This window comes from Cyprinodon tularosa, unplaced genomic scaffold, assembly GCF_016077235.1.
Source record: "Cyprinodon tularosa strain WSP-4 unplaced genomic scaffold, ASM1607723v1 ctg12, whole genome shotgun sequence".
Lineage (NCBI taxonomy): Eukaryota > Metazoa > Chordata > Actinopteri > Cyprinodontiformes > Cyprinodontidae > Cyprinodon > Cyprinodon tularosa.
The window spans coordinates 3133238-3145293 of NW_024038003.1; the positions used below are offsets into that span (position 1 = coordinate 3133238).

General features: G+C 37.3%; 1 protein-coding gene across 1 annotated transcript in view; it reads right to left on the bottom strand.

Moving 5' to 3' along the window:
- The window catches only part of spsb4a (splA/ryanodine receptor domain and SOCS box containing 4a), a 95022-nt gene extending 84528 nt beyond the window's left edge, over positions 1–10494 (bottom strand). Inside the window, exon 1 of the mRNA XM_038271335.1 lies at positions 10277–10494. The gene's annotated coding sequence lies outside the window, so the exon portion shown is untranslated. The remainder of the gene's footprint in view (positions 1–10276) is intronic.
- Between the last annotated feature and the right edge of the window lie 1562 nt (positions 10495–12056).

Sequence of the window (12056 nt, forward strand, 5' to 3'; positions counted from 1 at the left end):
TCGGTGAGATTTAGTTCAACCTGAAGGCAAATATAATACCATCCAGTCCCAAGTACAGTATATGAAGTGTGGTAGCCAGGGCTTTATAGGGCTGTCTGGTCTATTTCTGGGTATGTGAGCCTGAAAGGATTCCTGTTACAAACCCCCTCTGGGAGATGATATGTGAGAGTGTGATGTAGAGACAGCAATGGGCCGGAAGTTTTTTTCTGTGAGGACAAAAAAATCTAACCTAACATCAAAGAAGACTTGAATAAGTGTGTTTTAAAAGTCAACTGCCCTGCTTTCAAGTGCTTCCAAAAACAAATCCAAGAATAGGCAGTTGATTTCACTTTTACTAGGATAACTTATCCAAGAGCATTACGAGAGCCATGAAACCACATGCAGATTGGAGTAAGAGGCAGCCTTAAAGAAAAGAAACACACACCAGCTCTGCATCGCCTTAAAATGACAAAAACCAACAGTGCGGTATGGCAAATATTCCCGTCATTTATATGTAAATCAAGACACCCCATCTCTGTAACCTCTGTGCGTCTCCAGACAAAAGAATTTATAGAGCAAACTTTCGATCAGATCCGACAAACAGGTGATTGGGAGCGACAGGGAGTCAAATGATGCGTGACGAGATGGAACAAGATGAGGTGAAATGAGCTCACGTCATGGCGGTTTACAAGGAGAGGAAAATATCTGGAACCAAGGTCTGTTTGTTCCAACACTAATGATTTTGTGTCCCCTGTTGTCACCCCCAAGGGCTCTGACTTTACTCCTGCATTGTCGGGCTGTTCTCTCTGCGATCGGAGCTTTGATTAACGACTCACAGCAGCAATCTCTCCCAAGAAATTTGACACGTATCACACTGGATGACAGTCAGATGACAAGGAGCCATCGAACTTCACAACGAAAGCTGATGAGCAAGCTAAAAATTGATGATGCACGCCAGGAAATGTGCAACCTCATTATGTGCCCATCTCCCATTTAGACACAAGGGTCTTACTGTAAAAATGCACTCTCACTCGAGGCTTCCTGTCCAGAGCAATGAAGTCTATGGGTCACCAGTCCATTAGCAGACAAAAAAAAAACCACAAACATTTGCTGGTTTCTATAAACTGCTTTTTTACAGAGAGGCAGCCAAAGACGGGAGGGGCAAATCGTCTCTGACTGGGACACTTAATGTCATTCAGGGTGCAGAAGTGAATAAGAGGCCAGTCTTTCCTGAGTGATGTCTGCGGTTGAACGTCCCTGAAGTGTGCCCATAGTGAGCTTTTTTTGAAGGCTCAGCAGTCCATCAAAGCCTTCACAAAAAGGCCTTCTGAATGTAAATCTATTCGCCTCTGCATCTGCCAGAGTGAAATGCATAGATTAAAGGATCCCTGCTAAGACAAGGACGGAAATCACTGAACATGTACAGCCTTGAAAATTCACACCTTAAATGTTTGTTTTCTTCACATTTTGGCAAAAGCAGTGTATTTTTGGAAATGTTAGTGTTATATGCCAAGATGAAAAGGGATATTATTATAAAGTGGATGGATTATAATACACTAATGTTTTAATGTTTTGTGTTAAAAAAATAAAATCTTAACCACTGCAGCTCTGGTTGTATGTTTAGTGTTGTTCTGACAGAAGGTGAACCTTCATCCTCAAGTTCTCTTTCAGGATGACTCTGCATTTAGTTCCATCCATCTTTCTATGAACTGCAGCAGTTTTCCGCGTCCCTGCTGAGAGAAAGCATCCAGACAGCCGGATGTGGATGCCACCATGTTTCCCCCATGGGGACGGTGTGTTTAAGCTGATGCTGAGTGTCAGTTTTCCACCACACATAGCATGTAGAATGATAAAAAGTTAAAGTTGGGTCTCGGTCTGACCAGACCATCTTCTTTACATATTTGCTGTCATCTATTCATGGTATGTGATAAAAAAGCAGACATCAGGTCTGATGAGCTTCTTTTAAAGTGTTATTTATTTATGATGGGCACAATGGCAGATTTTTTAATTTAGAGATATTTTACAAACTAACGTTTATACAATTTTACTCCCCCTGATCCGTCTGCTGTGGGTTTTGAGAGGCATGATTCTCTTGGTTTGTTTTTGTTACCAATCTGAAAAAACTCGAAGACGTTCACAGAATGCCTGGATTCATTTAGAGGATAAATTAAACATGTTTGCTCCAAGTAGACAGTCGATTCATTAATTAGGAGACTTTAAAGGGTATTGTATTTAAAAAAGGGTAATTACGAATTATTATTACGAGTTTATTATACTGAACATTAGATTTATTTTTTCTTGTCATTCACAATGATAAAATACGTTTCTGTGAATATATACCAAGGGGACAATCTAAGCAAAGATTTTTATTTATTTATTATTTTTATAGTACGGTTTTAGAGCTAATTAAAACATAAAACTTATAAATAGATGGTGGGTGTATGTGCAGTTCTAGCATATATAACATATTAAAAAAAACAAAAAAACTGATTCTTTACAATTTTTTAACCAGAATAACTGGGAGCCACTATGGGGGGGGGGGGGGTCAAAAGAGCCACTTGGGCTCCACAGCCACAGTTTCCTGACCTCTTGTCTATAAAATAAAGTGTGTTGAAGCTAGGAAGAAAATTGAAGGGAGTGTAAAAAAAAATTGTGAAAATCAATAAATTAATACCTGCAATGGCCATTTTTCCACAAACAGAATGTGTGGCGGCGTGTTTAAAGCTAATGAAATTATTTATGATGCATTATGTGGCGTCTTTCTCTTTCTTAGGGTTTGGTTGAATCCCAAACCGCCCCTTAATCACTAACTTTTAACTATCAGTGAAGTCTCACTCGCAGCTGTGGAAGCGGCCTTGATAGCAGGGGTATAAACGAGAATGGGACGGCTCCTTTCCTCCAACAGAAAAAGGAAAACAGTTGTAGCTATCATCGCAAACCCCTTTACAAGGTACCAAAAGACCTTGCCTTTTCCGCCAGGCCAACAATTCCCTTTAACGACCCCCCTTTCAGAGACATAGACAGGTATGGGGCATTGCAGGCAAACGAAAGAAGCCCCTATTCCAAAGCGGCCGACCCGTTTGTCTGTTTCAATTTGCATGTTTTCTAAGCCAAGAAAAGGCTTTGTTGGGCTTGAACTCACCGCTATTTCTGACATTTTGAATAATCTGTCTTTTTAATGTCAGTCTGCAACTTCACAGTCTCCCGTCCGTTATTCTGTTTTCTGGGATGCTCTGTTCTGGTACAGCTAAAATGGTTTAATCTAATCCTGGCTGATGGAAAGCAAACTCACCGTGACTGTAAAAGGCTGCCTGCCATGTTTCCAACTCACCTTGCTGTTGTTACAGAGTGAGTCTCTCAAAAGCATAACTTAAAGGAGCAATAGTCTGAAAACAGGGACTTTTAATTATTTTTTTACCTAACTAGGGTGTTTAATAATTAATGAATTCAGCTGTTGGTTTTGTGATAGACCTTAAACACTCCTCCAAACCTCCAATTATCTCAAACTGGGAGTTTTTAGGACTTAATGAAAAATTTAATATCTTTAAATGTTTATTTTAGGAGCAGGACAGGCTGTGATAAGTTAAAAAAAAAACAACGTAGTCTAAGAGCCAAACTACCTCCTTCTCGCACTCAAAAAACATCTTATTAGGTTATTAGAGATGGTTTAACCGGGGGAAATGGAACAGAGGCAGTAAATTAAAAAAAGAAATCTCAATGGGCAAAGGATGATGGAAAATAAAACACATTTAACAGTTAGTTTCATTTTTCATTAGCTGAAATTGCTGAATCAACATGAAACATAGGTTTAAGGTATAAAAAGTCGGGTTCCTAATTTAAACAACCCAATCTGAATAATTTCAGACACTTACTTTGCTCAAATAGTTTAAAAAACACCTACGTATGGAATATATTTTAAAGAATCTGTCTAATATTTTCTTGTCATTTTCTCTGACTTATAAATCTCAGCCCCCTGTTTTATATTCAAACCACCTGTTTTTTTAGCTTTCCCATTTTATATAATGAACAATTCATTAAATCAAACTACAATGAAAGAGTGCAACCCAAATATACATTATAGACATTCTTCAGTTACTTCATTATTTAATAACTTTGTAATTAACCAACAGAGATCAAGTTGATGGAGATTTGGTTAAAAAAACTAAACAAAAATAACAAAATACAGGAACACTCTAAAAAAAGACCCTGTCTTTTTATTAAATTTCTAAAAAAAAAATAGATATCAAACAGCCTTTGTATTAATGCTGGAGGAAGAGTTACGTGACCAACGGGGAGCAAAAAGCAGTGATCATCAATCCAAATGCTAAGTTAACTGAGTCCCCGTTATATTTAGTGATTGATAGATTAAGGAGTTAGGGTGGACGTTCAGACAGTAAGGTTGAATAAGTTATGAAAACAGTAAGTTTTACACAAAGCGTGCATGAGGAGTAATGGGCTGCATGCTCTTGCACGCGTTTAATAGGTATTCCGTCTCTGGAGCGGGTACAGGGTCGAGCATGTGCATTTTTTTTTTAAGTGGAGAGGGCGGGTCTTTTAAACTAAACATTAAAATCCTCCAAAATAACTTTAATATCACTTGATGAAGGCTTTTCTAAAAATTTTACACTATAAAATGAATAATAAAAAAAGTAAGCATGATTTATGCCGATATATTGGATCAATATCGGTACCAGTTAGTAAGCTGCAATATCGGTATCGTATCGGAAAGGAAAATGCCAATGTGTGCCAATATCGGACATTTTAAATGCAGCCTGATATGATCCAATATTAGTTTTTTGGCTAATATCGGACAAATATTCGATATTAATATCAGTTTGGACCACCCCAAAACAACTGTCACCACTTATTGGTCTGTCCATCCAAGCAAGCTCACAATGAAATCACACTACAAGATCCTAAAGGAAGGCTCTTAAATTCCCTTCAATGTTCATCACAGGAGTACAGTAGGCTCCTGTTACTGTTAGTATGAGGGTGCATCCATGTGAAATCTAAAAAAATGGTTTCACTTTTATGAGTAATGAACAGGGAGGAAGGCTCATCGGAAGTAAACAAAACTCTTTAAACTCTTAGCACTGCAGGAAAAATTAATCTTGCCCTAACTGTGAGGCATGGAGGTGGAAGAGTCATGGTTTGATGGTGGTTTACTGCAGCGGGATCATAGAATCCACTGCATATTTCACCACATATCGAAGGGGATTTAAGACAATTTGAGATCTTCTGAAAAAGAAAATAGAAAAAAGCTGAAGCAGATCTAGAACCAGCAACATGACAATGTATCAAAACATAGCCGTAGATCCTCCAAAGAGTGTCTGAGAATGAATGAATGTAAAATTTGGGACAAAGGCAAAGCCCAGACCCTGATCTCACTGAGAAGCAGTGGAGAGACTTTGAACAAGCTGACGATGCAAGCGCTAAACCCTAGAGATATCCCAGTGGGACAAACTTTCCTCAGACTGATGTCAGAAAAGGGAAGAAGCAATTCAATCTTAGTTGGCAGAAGAACTTTTACTTTAATCTTTTGTTAACTTTTGTTGTTTCCTGCAATTAAATTCATTTTTACAGATAAAGAAAATTATTTGACATTAATGTGAAATTTTCTTCACTTTTTGAGTATTTAAAGTTTCCATTACTTTTATGTAACTATTTTTTTTCACACCAGTAGTTTTATATAGTTGATGTTTCTTAATGCAACAGTGTGATATTACTTGACTGCTTTAAAAGACGATTTTATTTAAAGGTAATTTTCCAGATCTTTACCAAGGCTAGTGTGGACTGCAGATGGCGCTGGAACAAGAGGCTGAAAGAGAAAAGCGTTCTTCAGGAAGCCTGTTCCATGTGTGCAGCCTACTGCAGATAATCTCTGAAGTGTCATTGAAGGTGTCAGGAGGTCTGATTTTAAAGCAGCTGAATCAGCGGCATAGTTTGCTTAAAGCCAAACCTAATCTGCTTATTTCAGCGATTATAAACATCTGAAGCCTCGTGTTTGTCCAGCAGGGAAAGATTGTGATCTATGGCCTAAAATTAGTAAAACAGATTAACATGTTAACCTTTGTGTTAAAGCTCATGACACTAAAAGCATCATGAGGGGAGAATTTACTTTTTTTTCAGTCTTGGCTGGAAATTTTAAATGAGGGGAATGTTGGACGAGATGAAAGAAGACAAAGATGGCAGATATGTTTAGGGTGGATGCCAAACAGAGAATCATGGAGACGGCAGAAGGAAAAGGAGAAAGAGTGGATCTAGGAGAGAAGCAACCCAGAAAGACACTAAAGACAAGATGCTGGTGACAAGGCTGACCTCCTGGAGACAGATAAATGACCTCCTGTCACCACCAAAATGCCCCCTCCTCTTTTTCCTCTCCCTCTTGGCCTTGACACACCAGCCTCCATAATGGATATCCTCACAGGATAATCATTATGCAAATACACTCATCTGTCCATACTTTGCCTAAATAAACATACAGAGTGCAGGTCAGATGTTTACATACATCTTTAAAAGAAAAAAAATTATATTATCTAAAAGTGTAACATAATACGTCACTCATTTCAGAAAGCAAAATATAAAAAAAAAAGTTTTTGTAATTTTAATGATCAAGATTTATAGAAGAAGAAAATGCAAACATCAGGTTCTCAGACATTTCATATTTTAAAAAAGACTAAAGATAAATTCAACCTTGATGGCCTACGATGTGTTGGCTTAGTGCTTGTGTTCTGAGAAGGTTGCAAGTACCCGGTTCGTTCCCCACACGATCTTAAAGGGTTGCTTGTCCAGATTAGATAACTGCAGGATTTTAATTTGACTGTTAGATGGTAAAAGGTTTGCATGATAGCTGCATCTCTCTTTTCCCACTTTAATGTATTACTCCCACCCAAAGGACTGCAGTGGGAGTGTCCGTTTATCCTCCTGTTAAATGTAATGTGACCAAAAAAGAGCTCCATTGCAATCTAAAAACTGTTTAGTTAAATTAGGATTATATTGCAAATGCAATTAATTACTAAGACCTAATTAATGTAAAAAATAATCATTATTATTATTATTATTAATTATTTATGTTTGGTCAAATTAACTTAAAATAAATTAGGACGTATTTCGCATTTGAATGATCCGTGATCGTTAGAAATAAAGGACTAAGATATTTCCCTCTATTCATAAGTAGTCTATTAAATGAGTGGCACTTTCTAGATTTAGTGACACAAATATTTTTTTGTATTATGCTCTACTTTTTCTACATGTACCTGCATGTAATAATCTAAAAGTACCGTTTGACTGATTATTTCCTTGTTGTAATGAAGCTTCACGGAAAAAGAAAAATCACACAGGAAAGCCTTTTTGCTTACTTTTAAACGGAGCCACATATATGAGGAAAATATATTTGTGGGAAGAGCAGCAAAGAGGACTATGTGGGTTTCAACCATGATAACCTCGCTAAATCCTCTCTGCAAATATAAACAAGCCACATCTGGTATCTGGAGGTTTTTAGAAAAAAAGAAATACTGGCAATATTACTATTTATTCATATAACAAAGAGGAGCATTAAAGGCCATAGACAAGCACAACATAGAGCTCCTCCTCCTCATGCTGCTCACCAGCCTGGTCAAACAGTGCTGTAGGATTGGGGCTATGCAATAACCAGATCATGTTCAATATTTATCTAGGCTTCAAAGACAAATTACAAAAACAATCAAATGGACAAATGGATTACTTTGCCAATTATTTTGGCCCTTCCCACTTTGCCATTTGTCTTTATTATTCCTTTATTTTGCAAGAAAGAAAGTTTATCAGCCTGTTCATAAAGTAATAGGCACAGAACACAAAACTGTGTACAACATAAATTCTAGAAAGAAAAGCATAAAATTATGATAAGAAAGCCTAGAACAAAATGGCATTTGGATGCTATTCTCAAAATAGTCCATGCAGCCATTAAATGCGAAGGTCACCATATATCACAACTAATACACACTTCCAACCCCTCTGGGATACTAAACCCATTCATGCATTCTTTTTTTTTAACTCAGCAAGAAAAGTGAAGAGCAGAAGCTGTGAAAGATCCAGACTTTCCACACGGTCAATGTTAGACAAATCCTTTTCTAAATAAAATGTTCTGGAAGATCAAAACAGCAATGGAGAAAAATTTGCAGCACCTATCAGCAGAGGTGTGAACAATATGTAGCAAACAAACTGAATGTTTTTTGTGCACCTTAGCAGTTAAAGACAGAGACACATTTTAAAACATTATCTGAAATATATATATATATATATATATATTCTTTTTTTTTTTTTACGGCTGCAAGTGACGATTTTTTTATCACATTGATTAATCTGTCTATTATTAAAGTATAAAATATTTTCTATGAATTAAACCAGGTGAAACTAAAACTTTTCCACTTGAGAAGTTCTGAATAGAGCATATTGACAGATTCAAATATTTCTTTATCTTAAAAGCAAAATCTTTATATATTTTCTTACAATTTTGATATAATTAGAGCTCTAAGTGTGTTGCTCTGTCAGTTAAAGCGGAGGTCTTCAAAAGGGGGTCCCTGGACCCCTTAGAGCTCTGCATCAGGGTCGCAAAAGTTTTGGTTCTTTGAAATATATTTTCCACTAATTGAAATGTCTTTAAATCCACATTAACATGAATTCAACACACTGTAGCAAACAGATAAATGGAGGCAGAAGATGTCTTTCAGTCATCAATGCACGCATTCAGCGACACACAGGAGCTCTTTCAAGCTGGGCACCGTTTCATTCACAACACCTGTCCCATCAACCAGGAATCAGAATCTGAAATACTTTAATAACCCCAGGTTGAAATTACTTTCGTTACATGACTCCATCTGTAATAGAGTGACTATAGGTTCGATATAACACAATTTTATACACACAATTAGGGGGTCCCCGCTCCATCTCGCCATCAGTTTGGGGGTCCTTGGCCTGGAAAAAACATTGCAGACCCCTGAGCTAAAGACGTGTTTTACCGTCTCTATAATCCAGTTAATGATTAATTGATTACTAAATTAGTTGACAATTATTTCAATAATTGTCAACCAATTTAGTAATCGATTAATCACGATTAAGGGGAGTGTTTTTTCTGAGTGGGTTAGAGTAAGTACCCAGTTCAATCCCCTAGCCTCCACTCTGGGTTCCTGAGCAAGACCCTTAACCCACACGGCTCCCTGGGCGCTGCGCAATGGCAGCCCACTGCTGTCCAAGGAGATGGGTTAAATTTCTCCAATGTTACAAAAAAAGCATAATAATTATTATTATTCCGATTATCCAATATATAAATATATATATATTCCCAGCCCGGTGTCTTTCTGCATGGAGTTTGCATGTTCTCCCTGAGCATGCGTGGGTTGTCTCTGGGTACTCCAGCTTCTTCCCACAGTCCAATAACATGACTGTTAGGTAAATTGGCTTCTCTAAATTCTCCTTAGGTGTGAGTGTGTGCGTGAATGGTTGTTTGTCCTATTTGTCTCTATGTTGTCTTGCGATGGACTGGCGACCTCTCCAGGGTGAACCCTGCCTCTCGCCCATTGACACCAGCACCCCTTGTGACGCCACTTCGGAGTAAGCGTGTTATTACATATATATATATATATATATATATATATATATATATATATATATATATATATATATATATATATATATATATATATATATATATGTGGACTATATTGGAGAAGAAACATGCATTTCTTGGAGTCTTGAAGAATGATTTCATCCTTGAGAAAAATGATGCAAACTAATCATTTAAAGCTGTGAGAGGATGCACACCTCTGATCAGGCTGCAGGGGTTTCTCACGTTGTCAACCATTAGTTTTTCCTTCTCTCCACAGCAGCAGCCTCTTCTCTCTAGCTTATTTCTTCATTCCCTCCCTGCTCTCACCATCAGCTCTCCATCTCCCACGTCCTTGTCGCCTTTCTCATCTCATCCGTCTAAATGTCAAGGTGTAACCCTTACAAAGAACTCGTCATTCTTTAAACACAGTGAGAAAATAATGAAGGGATTCAGCCAGCATCGTGTTGCTCTGTGCTGCAGGTAGAATCATCATTATAAGCAGAGTGATCTTTAAATAGAGATTCCTCTTCAGGTGAGGCTGTGCAAACTTCAGCAGCAATATGTCAAAAGGCCGAAAGTATAAGGTTACCTTCTATAAGTGAGAGAAGTTTATTCTGTCAGCTTGAAATGGAGGGAAGACACTTTTAGAAAAGAAAACCTTCATCACAACAACCCCAACGGCTGTTTATCCGGTGTAAACACAGCAGCACTCACCGAGCGGACACTCAACCCGCCTCCAAATGATACTTTTCCCGGAAGCTTTTCCTGCTAAATTTGAAAACAATACTTCTCTCTTCTTCTCCGATGTTGGCAGCAGCGTTATTCCAACGCTGTTTCGGGTGTTTTTAAAAACAGATTGTTTCTTTGTTTCTGTTAAAGGAAGCTCGAAACATCCATGCAGCCAGGAAAGCCGATGCTATGGTCTCAATCCGTTCGCTCCTCAGAGCGAGCGCTGATTGGCTGTTCCCATCAAGGCGCAGTGTTATACTCTGACGTGATTGGTCCAGAATTTAATGTCACGTTCAGGTGCTATTTGGAAATTCAGGCTTCAGCTCCCCAAATAAAAAGAAATATTATAAATAATGCTGTTTTATCGTTATCTCCATTTTATCTCCTCTTTCATCCTCTCATCTCCTTTTTTTATGTTTTTCCTTTCTTTTCTACTTACATTGCAGTGTCAATATAATCTGTAAAACTCCCTGCATAATTATAATAAAGCTATTTATATGCATAAATCAAGCGAAACACTGGGATAGCCGTACTGCTCCACCCGTGAAAGTAAAATCTAGTGGGCTCTTTTTGGCATTAAGACAATTATTCTTATTGCCACACTGCTAGACAGGACACTGTGGAAAAAAAAAAATAATAATAAATAAATAAATAAATAATGCTGTTTTCAAAAAAAAAAAAAAAAAAAAACTGTGCTTATTTAAGTAGTTTTATACTACTTAATCTAAGGCCTTTATTCGTAATTATATCAAAGAATATATGACGTCAATCTAACCAAACTTTTAAATTCTTCTTTTCCTAGAGATTTTATATAATTGGCCCTCACCAAGCAGTCTGGAAAAGGGGTTTTCAAGTCAAGATCCACATTGATTTTAGGCCTGGATTAGCTCAAGTCATTCCAGAACATTAAAATACATTCCGACATAGTTCTTTCCGACTTTTTCATAATTTCTTCCAAGATTCTCTAAATTTAGCAATCAACTTTCTCCTTCCAAAAGACATGTATCTACATAGTATGGTGGTGTCACCTCCATGATTTATTTGAAATGTGAAGTTAGTTTCCAGCATCATATATTAGGCCTATAACCTGTAGGCTGGAAAGTTTTTTTTTTAATTATTTTTAGACTTAAGTATCTTCTTTAAGATGTATGCTTTGTCCCCTACATTGCCTTTTCAACTTTATTTCACTTTGATGCTATTAATGCACAAACATCCCCTTCAGAGTGTTACCAATAAAAAACAGATTTAAGTTCCTTACCCCTCCACTGCTGTGTGTCAGATACTGTACCACCTAAATGAGATAGCAACATTAAGGTTTGTGTTTATAACAGAACATCTAAAAAGGTTTGGGATAATTAGATACTTTTGCGAAGCCCTGTATCCTCCATATATCCATGTTAATGTTATTTAATTCAATTAAACAGGTATGTTTCTTTTAAGCGTAAAGTAGATAGTTCTCAACTGTGTTTAACAGAGCTGACACAGGTCCATATATCACTTACAAACCCAGCTAAGACTTTTCTAAAGTGTTTGTCTAAACATATTTTCCTCTCAGCTTGTAAACTGATTCCACCCTTATCTGCTGCATGAAGTGCATCCTCACCCTCATTCAGTTTAGTACCCCCAAACGTCCCTATCCTTCTCTATTAAACCACCATCAACCATCTCAACTAACAGCAGAATATGTGGTGTGTAAAAGTCTAAAATGTGAACAAAAAATAGTTTTCATCTCTATAACTCCCCACTCCTTCTACACAGACATCCT